Source organism: Paramisgurnus dabryanus, chromosome 2 (genome assembly GCF_030506205.2).
Source record: "Paramisgurnus dabryanus chromosome 2, PD_genome_1.1, whole genome shotgun sequence".
Taxonomy (NCBI): Eukaryota; Metazoa; Chordata; class Actinopteri; order Cypriniformes; family Cobitidae; genus Paramisgurnus; species Paramisgurnus dabryanus.
In genome coordinates, this window is record NC_133338.1 from 12250400 (window position 1) to 12262634 (window position 12235).

Sequence of the window (12235 nt, forward strand, 5' to 3'; positions counted from 1 at the left end):
TAGTCGTTATGGGTTGTAACTTTCTAGCAGGTTTTCGATTTTCATACTTGTGTTTTTGACACTTTGTGCAGCACTTGACATAGTTATTGACATCGGTCCACATTTTTGGCCAATAGACTACATTCTGAAGACGTTTGTATGTCTTGAAGATACCTCCATGACCGCTCAAAGGGTGTGAATGGTAGTGCTGTAAAATGGTTGGAATGAAGACTTCAGGTAAGTATATTCGGTACAGAACTTGACCCTTTGACAGTTGAGTCTTAACATACAACTTGTCTTCCATGATCTCGTATTGTTCTGGAGTGTCTTGTATGTTTTCTGCCATGCTTTTGAAAATCATTTCAATTTTTGGGTCCTTGTGCTGTTGTTCCCATAGGTCTACAACAGTGATGGGAAAATCGACTTCACTCTCCTGGGTGGTGAAAATGTTACATGTAGGTAGGTGAGGTATTCTAGAAAGGGCATCTGGTGCTGCATTTAATTTGCCTTTCCTGTATTCAATATTAAAATCAAATTTCTGTAACCTCAAAGCCCATCGGATGAGTCGACTTGTGGTTTTGTTAGATGACATTACCCATTGAAGAGCAGAGTGATCAGTCACTACGGTGAATAGTCTGTACTCCAGGTAATATTGCCATTTTTCGAGTGCCCAGATAACTGCCAGACATTCCTTCTCAGTAACAGAAAAATTCATCTCAGCCTTGGTTAGGGTTCTGCTTGTGTAACCCCTTTTCTCAAATTAGTGTAATTAATAACTAATTTAAGTATTGGTAAATGAGATCTGGGCTAGTATCAGAAGCTCTAGATACGACTACGGAGCCTAAAAGAGTAAAAGGTTAGCAGAAAACAGACAACACAAAATAGGTAAATATAAAAATGTATTATAAAATGTATTATAAAAAATAATTAAATTATTTACATTCCCTGCCTACCTAAGCCGGCTTCCTAAGTGCACAGTAAACTCAAAATAAATAACTCAAATGAAGAATGAGTCCATGGAAGTTCTCAGTGTGTGTGTGTGTGTTTCTTGAAGTATTGGTTCTCTTCACTACCCGGGTAGGTTTACGTGTTCTTATCTGTATTTAAAATGGAGGCAAATGATGATGATCATAGGTCCAAAGATGCCACAGCTGGCCACACCAGGCTCTTGGTCCGTTCAGTTCTGCGGTTGGCTCGCCACTGACCGCTAGGGTCAGAATCAGATCTATCCCTTTCTATAAAACCAATCTATACATACAGTACAGAATGCATTAATCACAATTGCTTCATTTCTATTCAAATCTAATCAACTTTTCTCCATTCAAATGTCAAATCAAATATAACCAATTGTAAAGGATATAAATACTCTAATCATTATGCAAATGAATAGTTACACATCACACCACATAAGTCAGTTCCAATAAACAACAATTAATTAATCAATAAATCATGTACTTCCATCTCACAATACAAAAATAAATCATAGGATTTCTGAAACCCATTTCAGAAAATAGATATTGATATTTGAAACTTTTAAATCTATTTGTGTATCTTAATAACATTTTAAATGTTACATTTTAACATATTTATTCTTTTTAACAATTAATATCCTCATATAAATATAAACATATATATTGACAATTAAATGTACTAAATCACCCTTATAAAACAAGACAAAACAAATACTCAATCAATCAAGTGACTTTTTAAGTCAATAAAACAGTATTAAGGCACCTTTAACGGTGTACAGCATAACAGATCAAATCAACATGCATTTAAATGTAAACAATTAGATTAACGATCTTTTATGGGCATCTATATAACAAAAAACAATATGAATCTGTATTTATATGGTGTTAAACAGCAAAAATCATGTTCACAACTCCGATTGGTTTTAAAAGAACAATATTTTGCGCTATAATGGAGCTTGCGCAATCATCATAACACTCGTTTTAGTATACACATCCTTACCGGAGGTATCTTGAAAACTCAATATCAGCAGCTTAACTTTCTCTCTGTCTCACTGCTTTCAACCTAATAAATACACAATATTTCAATAAATGGTATAAGATTTTTCTTTGAATTTCTATCCTTTAGAGGATATTATTCATACCAGATCTTGATACTTTCTAACAGCGTCTTCACCGGAGGAAAGTCATCAAGTGTTTGTTTTACCGGTAGGTTGCCTGGCAACTTGCAGGCAGAGTGATCTCTTTGCGCCACTCGCAGGCGATAAAGAGAACTGCACTCAGTAACCTTGTGTGGGTTACACTCTCCCCTCCTAAATTATGCACGTCCCTGTGCATAGCAATCTTTAAACAGTTATCATTGGGAGGGACAGGACAGGAGGATGAGCTGATGCATCACTCTCACTTATGAGATCGTCCCACACAGTGGTCAGCCCTTGAAAGAATGACTTCACCACTGTGACTAGGGGGTTTCCTAGTTCATTGTAACCCAGCCGCATAGGTGGCTGACGATTTCTCAGGGACCTCCTGACTAGGTCATCAGTTACTACTTGTTCCTCCATCCCCTTAATCTCATTTTCTCCTTCATTTTCAGGAACATTTGTCTCATCACATTCTGGCATGTCGGAAGGGACTGGAAGTTGTTTAGTGAAGTCCTCATCCGAGCCTTTAACAAGGTTTTCACTGTCAGATAGGTTTGTCTCTCTTTCCACAGGTTCACTTTCAGGTAGGTCTTCTATTTCCACAGGTTCATTTCCAGGTAAGTTTGGATTCAGGGTTAGTCTGTTGACTGGAGCAACATCAGGTAGGCTACTCTCATTAGCTGGGACATCATCAATCACCTTGTTGTGGTTTGTCGTCAGATTTTTATTAGAATGGCTTAGACCACGGTGTCTTGGAACATTTCGTGAGACAATATATCTGGTCACTTCTGGAACTGGTTCTTTTAGGGACCAAGTAACAGGAGTGATTTCATCTTCATCTGAGGACTGATCAACTTCTCTGGTGTTACTGTGAATGTTCTGGCGTGTCTTGCGATGCTCAAGTGGTTTAGGTTGTTCTTCTGGTGTTACATGGAGAAACCCACATGGGAGCAAGAGGTCTCGATGCAGTGTGCGCCAGGGGCCTTCTCCAGTCTCTGGCTTTACTGTATAAACGGGGAGGTCTCCAGCTTTCCTCACTACCACATGGACAGTAGACTCCCATTTATCTGCAAGCTTGTGCTTTCCACGAAGGCGTACATTCCTGACAAGTACTCTGTCTCCAATTTCCAGAGCCGAAGGAGCAACACGCTTGTCAAACCTTGTTTTGTTCTTTTTAGCCACCTTGGCAGCACTCCTTGTAGCTATTTTGTAGCTCTCCTCGAGGCGGGATTTGAGGTGTTTTACATATTGGGAGTGTGACTTTTGTTGCTCTTCTTTGACAGGTAAGCCAAATGCAAGGTCGACTGGCAGGCGTGGCTGGCGTCCAAACATTAACTCATAGGGTGTGAACCCAGTCACTTCATTTCTGGTACAATTATACGCATGGACCAAAGGCTTTACAAAGTCCTTCCAGTGTGACTTATCTTGGTTTTCCAGAGTGCCAAGCATGTCCAACAGAGTGCGGTTAAAACGTTCCACCGGGTTGCCCCTTGGGTGGTACGGAGTTGTTCGAATTTTCTTTATGCCTGCAACTTCACACAGTTGTTTGATTAACCGTGACTCAAAATCAGGACCTTGGTCGCTATGCAGTTTCTCTGGAATGCCATAATGGATGATGAAATTGTCCCATAAGCACTTTGCAACTGTTTGGGCCTTTTGGTTTGGTGTTGGGATAGCCACTGCGTATTTTGTAAAATGATCTGTGATCACAAGAATGTCTTTTGTGTTGCTTCTGTCGGGTTCTATTGACAAGAAGTCCATGCAGACCAATTCAAGCGGTCTTGTTGTCCTGATGTTCACTAATGGTGCAGCCCTCTGAGGTAAGGTTTTCCTGAGCACACACCTGTTACACATCTTAATTTTCTTCTCAATGTCAGAGGACATCCTCGGCCAGTAGAATCTGGCTCTGACCAAGTCCAGCAGGCGGTCTTTTCCCATATGACCCATGTTGTCATGCAGGCTCATTAAGACTGTCTCACGAAGTTCTTCAGGTAAGACTAGCTGGAACTGTGTTTGGCCTTCTTCTTGGCGTGTTCTATAGAGGATGCCATTCTGCAGTTCAAGTCTGGTTAACTCTCTCAACAACAGAGGTAGGTCTGGAAGCAAAGCTCTTACAATGGGTGGTGGTTTCTCGTCACGCTCAATCTGGGAGATGACATGTCTAATGCACTGGTCGGCTCTCTGTTTGTCTCTGAGATCTGCTTCTGATAGGTGTGGGACACTGGGGAGGCCTCCAAGCTCATCTTCCTTCTCAAAACTGTCAGGTACAGCATCTCCAGAGATGGCAAGGCTCTCGACGAGGGAGATGTTTCCATCTTTTCCCATTTCATCATTGGCACAATAGATCAGTTGTCTCTCACAGATGGCATGAACAACCCCCTGATCCACAGCTTCAATGTTATCTGGATCTGATAGATGATGTTGTGTGAACTGACAGATTCTGTCCCACTCTTTTTGAGATGAGGGGTCATCACGCAGATTGCCATGGGGACGTCGCGACAGTGCATCAGCATCTCCATTCTGCTTTCCCGGCCTGTACTGGAGTTTAAAGGAGAAAGTAGAGAGAGCAGCTAACCACCTGTAGCTGGTTGCATCAAGTTTGGCTGAGGTGAGTATGTAGGTAAGGGGATTGCTGTCAGTGACTACTGTAAACTGATTGCCATAAAGGTAGTCACTGAACTTCTCTGTTACAGACCATTTCAGCGCTAAGAACTCAAGCTTATGAGCTGGATAACTGGACTCGCTACGTGATAACCCTCGGCTTGCATATGCGATGACACGCAGCTGTCCCTCCTGCTCCTGATATAAAGCCGCTCCGAGGCCGGTGCAACTCGCATCTGTGTGAAGGATGTAAGGAAGTGCAGGATTTGCAAAGGCCAAAACTGGGGACATTGTCAACTTTCCAATGATCATCTCAAATGCCTGCTGGCAGGCGGGAGTCCAACGGTTCAGAAATGGTTCTTTGAAATGGTAGTATTGGCCACTTTTTTCCTTGGACTTTGAGTGCTTTCTTAGAGGTGGGTATCCAGATGTTAAGTCATTCAAAGGTTTCATTATACTTGAATAGTCTTTAATGAACTTTCTATAGTAGCCACAAAATCCAAGAAAGGCTTTCAACTCTTTCAGATGTTGAGGGACTGGCCAGGTCTTTAACGCTGAAATCTTTTCTGGGTCTGTCTCCACGCCATGCTCTGAGACCACATGGCCCAAGTACCGGACTGAAGACTGGAAGAATTTACACTTTTCTGGGGACAACTTGAGCCCATACTCCTTCAGGCGATTGAGAACCTTAGTGAGTCTGGCTTCATGATCTTCTAAAGTTTTCGAGAAAACTATCAAGTCATCCAGGAAAACGACAACTTCCTTCAAATTCATGTCTCCCATGCATTTTTCCATCAGTCTCTGGAAGGTACTTGGGGCATTTGTCACCCCCTGGGGCATCCGATTAAATTCCCAGAATCCAAGCGGGCATACAAAGGCGGTCTTTGGCCTGTCAGCCTCCTCGACTTCAATTTGATAGTAGCCAGATTTTAGATCGAGGACGCTGAACCACTTGGAACCAGAGAGTGCTGTAAAGGTGTCATCCATCCTCGGAAGTGCATAGGCATCTTTCACCGTCTGCAGGTTCAGTTTCCTGTAGTCAATACAGAGACGTACTTGGCCATTCTTCTTCCTGACTACAACGATTGGAGAGGAGAATGGAGATTCACTTTCACGAATCACCCCAGCGTCGAGAAGCTCTTGAAGATGTTGACGAACAGCTTCTACGTCATGTGGGTGTATCGGTCGAGCTCTTAGTTTGAATGGTGTTTCATCGGACAGTTTGATATGATGCTTGACTTTGTCTGTCCTTCCAAAGTCAGTATCATTCTGGGCGAAGACTTCAGGCATGCTATTTAATTTTTGAATAATTCTGTCTTTCCATTCTGGAGGGACTGGGGACTCGCCAAAGTCAAAGGCTAGGTTAGCTGCTTTGGAGGGTTCTGGTTTAGCTGGATTGGTCACGCTCTGCTTATGAGATAAGATGACTTGGATTGCACTGAGCTCAGCAATCACACTTTTAGCTGGGATAATAATGTCATGTTCAGACTCATTTGAGACCACAACTGGTAGTTTGCCTGGTAGATCAATGAGACATGGCTTTACTAGCAGCCCTCCAGGTAGAGAAGAGGATGAAGGGTACTCCATGATAGCAGACCTCTCAGTATGGAACTCTTTAACTGATGCCACTCCCTCCAAAACAACTGTTTCTCCAGCTGGAATTAGTTTTCTGTTTCTGCCTTGCATTCTCACTAGCCCGATGTTACTGTCATGACTTTGTTCTTGTCTCAGTTGAAGTATTTTCAGCACTGTTCTGTAGCCGTTTGGGACAGGGTGGTGACTTGCTGAACTTTTCTCTTTACACATGCCATACACTACATCGAGTGTGTTTGTACCCACAAGTATCTGGTAGCCTGAAGTGCCACTGTCTGGGACAACCAAGGCCAACGTTGGGACTTCATATTCAGCTCCAAGGAACTGTTTTGGGAAGGTGATTGTGACTGCAACATATCCAAGGTAGGGCACAGATTGACCATTGGCCCCTTCAACTTCCAGAAGGTTATAGAGTGGTTCGATCTGTTGCTCATGTAAGTATTGATCATAGAAAGACTTTGTGACTGTGGTCACTTGTGAGCCTGTGTCAAGGAGACAGGTGAACTGTTTGCCTTGGATGGTAACTTGACCTGTGCTTTTTGTGCCTATAAGTTTTTTTGGAACTCTAAAGGGGTGTTTCCTAACATTAGATTGATTCAGGGTAGCACTGAACTTGGATTTGGGTTTGGTATCACTTTTATCTTTAGCAGGGCGTTGGTGAACTGCTTCAGTCTCAGTTTGCCCTGCAACTGAGACTCCATCTAAAAATCCCTATTGTCTGGTGAGTGCTCTTTAGCCTCCCAGAGGCGCCGCTTTTCTTTCAGTTTATCTCTCTTCTCATTGACAAGAGTGGGGTTTGGATCATTACTGCAAGCTGAGGAAATGTGACCGTCTTCGCCGCAGTTGAAACAATACCAAGGTCTCGGCTGGGTGCTTGTCTTTGAGCTGGTAGGTTTCCAGCTTGGTGCTCTGGGGTCAAGTTTGGAAACTGGCCCACTTGATTGATGCTAAGTGTTCCCCTTGGTCTTTGGGGCTTTCTTGGCTTTTTTAGACATCAGCGTGGTCAGTTGGCTCTGCAGAGATGCCACCTGCCGTTTAAGCTCTGTCAGTGGGTCAGACTCAGGCTGGAATGTTGCTTGTTGACTGCAGATGCATGCACTCTGAGAATTTGCCATAACCCGCTGTCGGTGTGAGCCAAGGTGCTTTTTCATACGTGTGGCTTTAGCTGCCTGCCTATCTTCCTCAGTGCGGATTAATAATAGGAGCTCTGAAAATGCTGGTGGATGACTTTTCTTTCCTTCGAGGTTGAGGTCAGAGAGCAAAGGGTTGTCCCAACACCCACGACAAAACTGTTTCAGAATATGTCTATCTGCTTCTCCAGCAGCAGCTCCTCCTCTCTTAACAGCAAGGTTCAGGGCAGCTTGAAGGCGGCAGAGGTAAGTAGAGGCCTTTTCACCAGGATCCTGAAGAGTATTCATAAACTGGGCGAAAAGCTCCTCGCCGTCCTCAACGGTTCCAAAGGCTGCGTCCAGAAGTTGAAGGTAAGTTTCAGGAGTAGCTTCAGGGCTTAATCTCTTGACAATATCCGCTGCAGGGGAGAGCAGACTTTCAAAGATTTTTCGTGATTTCTGAAGATTAGACAAGGTGGGGTCTTTTCTGAGAAGCTCAACATGTGAACGCCATGTGTCATAATCTGTCTCACTATTGGGTCTGGGAAGCTTGCCTGAGAATGAACGAAGCTTGATTGGAAAGTGTGAATGTGTATTTAATTCATCTCTCCTCACAATGTGCTCAACAATGACCTTTTGAATTTCAGGTGGATTCAGGTCTCTCTCCGCTATGGACAGACTTCGCTTCACATCAGCTGATGAGCTTGGCTCAGCACCATTATGAATGAACCTTTCTCGAGAAGAATCAGAAAACAGCTGGGGGTCTGAGGGTTCAAATGCGTCAAGAGACGCGTTGAGCTGTCTGGCTCCAAACTCATTATCACCACTGCCATCAGTCTCGATTGTCTCACTGATTTCTGACATCATGTCTTTCAGCACCTCTTCAAAGCCTCTTCCACTCAGTTTTGCTAACTTCTTTATTTCATCGAGGTAGGCTTTGGTAACACTGCAGCCAATTTTAGTTGTGTACACACTTGCCAGAGCTTGAACATAGTATTTTACATCTGGATTGTGCTTAAGTTCATGTGTGTAGGGCAGAAGAGGGGCTAAGGCTTCAATAGCAGCACCATCTTGATACTCAATAATCAGGTTTTTATAAAACTCTGAGTTAATGTCAGTAACTGGGACAAGTCTCATGGAGCCGTACTTCTTAAGGAAGTCTACAATCTCCTCATCTTCTGGTGACTCAAGCAAACCACTCACTATTACTGCATTGGGGACTTTGATACCTGAGCTCGTAATAAACTCCATGTTTGGTAAAGAGTTATCTATAAACGTGACAAATAGCTTATAAATAAATAGTGTTAAATAGTATAAATAGCACACTTGAAAAAAACAAAATTTTGGTTCACTGCTAACACATAACTAGGTTCCTGGCTGGCTCGCCCCTTGTAACCCCTTTTCTCAAATTAGTGTAATTAATAACTAATTTAAGTATTGGTAAATGAGATCTGGGCTAGTATCAGAAGCTCTAGATACGACTACGGAGCCTAAAAGAGTAAAAGGTTAGCAGAAAACAGACAACACAAAATAGGTAAATATAAAAATGTATTATAAAATGTATTATAAAAAATAAATAAATTATTTACATTCCCTGCCTACCTAAGCCGGCTTCCTAAGTGCACAGTGCACAGTAAACTCAAAATAAATAACTCAAATGAAGAATGAGTCCATGGAAGTTCTCAGTGTGTGTGTGTGTGTTTCTTGAAGTATTGGTTCTCTTCACTACCCGGGTAGGTTTACGTGTTCTTATCTGTATTTAAAATGGAGGCAAATGATGATGATCATAGGTCCAAAGATGCCACAGCTGGCCACACCAGGCTCTTGGTCCGTTCAGTTCTGCGGTTGGCTCGCCACTGACCGCTAGGGTCAGAATCAGATCTATCCCTTTCTATAAAACCAATCTATACATACAGTACAGAATGCATTAATCACAATTGCTTCATTTCTATTCAAATCTAATCAACTTTTCTCCATTCAAATGTCAAATCAAATATAACCAATTGTAAAGGATATAAATACTCTAATCATTATGCAAATGAATAGTTACACATCACACCACATAAGTCAGTTCCAATAAACAACAATTCATTAATCAATAAATCATGTTCTTCCATCTCACAATACAAAAATAAATCATAGGATTTCTGAAACCCATTTCAGAAAATAGATATTGATATTTGAAACTTTTAAATCTATTTGTGTATCTTAATAACATTTTAAATGTTACATTTTAACATATTTATTCTTTTTAACAATTAATATCCTCATATAAATATAAACATATATATTGACAATTAAATGTACTAAATCACCCTTATAAAACAAGACAAAACAAATACTCAATCAATCAAGTGACTTTTTAAGTCAATAAAACAGTATTAAGGCACCTTTAACGGTGTACAGCATAACAGATCAAATCAACATGCATTTAAATGTAAACAATTAGATTAACGATCTTTTATGGGCATCTATATAACAAAAAACAATATGAATCTGTATTTATATGGTGTTAAACAGCAAAAATCATGTTCACAACTCCGATTGGTTTTAAAAGAACGATATTTTGCGCTATAATGGAGCTTGCGCAATCATCATAACACTCGTTTTAGTATACACATCCTTACCGGAGGTATCTTGAAAACTCAATATCAGCAGCTTAACTTTCTCTCTGTCTCACTGCTTTCAACCTAATAAATACACAATATTTCAATAAATGGTATAAGATTTTTCTTTGAATTTCTATCCTTTAGAGGATATTATTCATACCAGATCTTGATACTTTCTAACAGCGTCTTCACCGGAGGAAAGTCATCAAGTGTTTGTTTTACCGGTAGGTTGCCTGGCAACTTGCAGGCAGAGTGATCTCTTTGCGCCACTCGCAGGCGATAAAGAGAACTGCACTCAGTAACCTTGTGTGGGTTACACTTGCATAAGCGATGACAACTTCTCTGCCTTGCTCCTTTCTTTGCGCTAAAACAGCACCAAGGCCGATGTCACTGGCATCCGTGTAAACCGTAAAGGGAAGCTGCAAATCTGGATGACCAAGTATAGGTGGTGAGGTGAGACATGTTTTGAGCTTTTTAAAAGCTTCCTGGCATTGATCTGACCACTGAAATTTATTACCTTTCTTCTTCAGGGCATTCATGGGTTCGGCAATTTGTGAAAAATTCGGAACAAACCGGTGGTACCATCCGGCCAATCCAAGAAACCGTTGTACTTCTTTGAGGTTGGTGGGTACTGGGTAAGACCGGATGGCCTCGATTTTGCTCGGATCTGCCATGATTCCTTGGGTGCTGACCACATGGCCTAGGAATCCAATCTCTTGAAGGCAGAATTTACTCTTCTTAAGGTTAAAGGTCAATCCTGCGTTTTGCAGTCTTTGAAAGACAGTCCGGATATCATGTAAGTGCTGGGAGAAATTTTCAGAAAAAATGATGATGTCGTCAATGTAGACGAAACACAGTGTTCCTCGCAATTCTCCTAGTATAGTTTCCATCAAGCGTTTGAGAGTGGCTGGGGCATTTTTAAGTCCAAATGGCATTACATTAAACTGGAAAAGCCCAAAAGGAGTGATGAAAGCAGTCATTCTTTTACTTGAAGGTTCCATGGCTACCTGCCAATAGCCACTGTTGAGGTCTATAGTGGAAAAGATAGATGCTCCTGCAAGAGACTCCAGGATTTCTGCGATGTTTGGTAAAGGGTAAGCATCACTCTCAGTTATTGCATTCACCTTTCTGTAATCAACACAGAATCTCGTGCTTCCATCTTTTTTTGGAACCAAGACCACTGGAGAAGCCCAACTGGAGCTTGATGGCTCCACAATTCCTGCTTCTAACATTTCATCCAGTTGTTCCCTTACCAGAGTTTGCTTGACAGGAGACATACGGTAAGGCCTTTGCTTAATAGGTACTCGGTGGTTAGTGTATATGCAGTGTTGTAGGACATCTGTTCGTCCAAGTTGAAGTGTACATACTTGTGTGTTGGTCTCCAAGATGTTTTGTAATTGTTGTTTGTCTTCCAGTGTCAGATGAGCATTTTCTACAGCCTCATTAATCAAGGCCTTCTCGTGAGTGGTGTCAGTAGATGAGAGTGTAAGCTTTGGTTGTGGTGGTGGAACAATGCTTAATAAAGACAAGCTTTTATGCTTTTTGGCATGATGAATCAGGTTTTTACCTTGACTACCTGTAGGCACTGTAGCGTTTCCAGGTTGGAATAGGTAGTGTTCATCTGGTTTTGACTTAAAGGAATACTGTCCATCAATAACATTAAGCTGCATGCCACTGAAAAAAATGAAATTCAGTCCTAGAACTACTGAATAAGCAAGAGCATTAGATGCCAGGACAGCAATGGGCAATGTGAATGAATGTTCTTGAAGACAAATTTGTTGGTGTATCCATCCTATTGGAACTTCTTCTTCTCCATTTGCTAGATATAAGGGCCCCAAGGCCCAAGGCTGCAAGTTTTGAGAAGGGGTAAGTTTTTCCAACAACTTTTCATGAATCATTGAATAACTTGCCCCAGTGTCTACAATAGCTTTTCCTATCCAGCCACCAAGGGAGACTGGAACAACTAATTGTGATGGTACAATAGGAGGGGAAACAGTAGTTGGTAAATGGGTTGACTTTCTGTTTTTTGTCAATTTAGGTTTTACTGTAGCAGTGATGGCAGTGTTAGATGTCTGAGGTCCAGGTTTAGGGTTTGGAGAAAATTTATTACTGCCAGGGGGTTGGTGTGGTTTACCAGGCTGGTTAGCAGTAGATGCATAATGCGGACAATTCCCTGGTGAATGGTTTCCCTTACACCTCCAACATCGTGTAAAAGGAGTTTTGTGGTCTGGCTG

General features: G+C 41.7%; 2 long non-coding RNA genes across 2 annotated transcripts; both read right to left on the bottom strand.

Moving 5' to 3' along the window:
• Nucleotides 1-920: 920 nt before the first annotated feature.
• Nucleotides 921-2129, bottom strand: LOC135783753 (uncharacterized). The gene is made up of 3 exons (XR_010545763.2): nt 2093-2129; nt 1951-2013; nt 921-1227 (listed from the first exon to the last, which is right to left on the bottom strand). It is a non-coding gene; the product is annotated as an uncharacterized lncRNA (long non-coding RNA).
• A 6798-nt stretch (nt 2130-8927) lies between these two features.
• Nucleotides 8928-10203, bottom strand: LOC135783754 (uncharacterized). Its single transcript, XR_010545764.2, has 3 exons — nt 10162-10203; nt 10020-10082; nt 8928-9296 (listed from the first exon to the last, which is right to left on the bottom strand). It is a non-coding gene; the product is annotated as an uncharacterized lncRNA (long non-coding RNA).
• Between the last annotated feature and the right edge of the window lie 2032 nt (nt 10204-12235).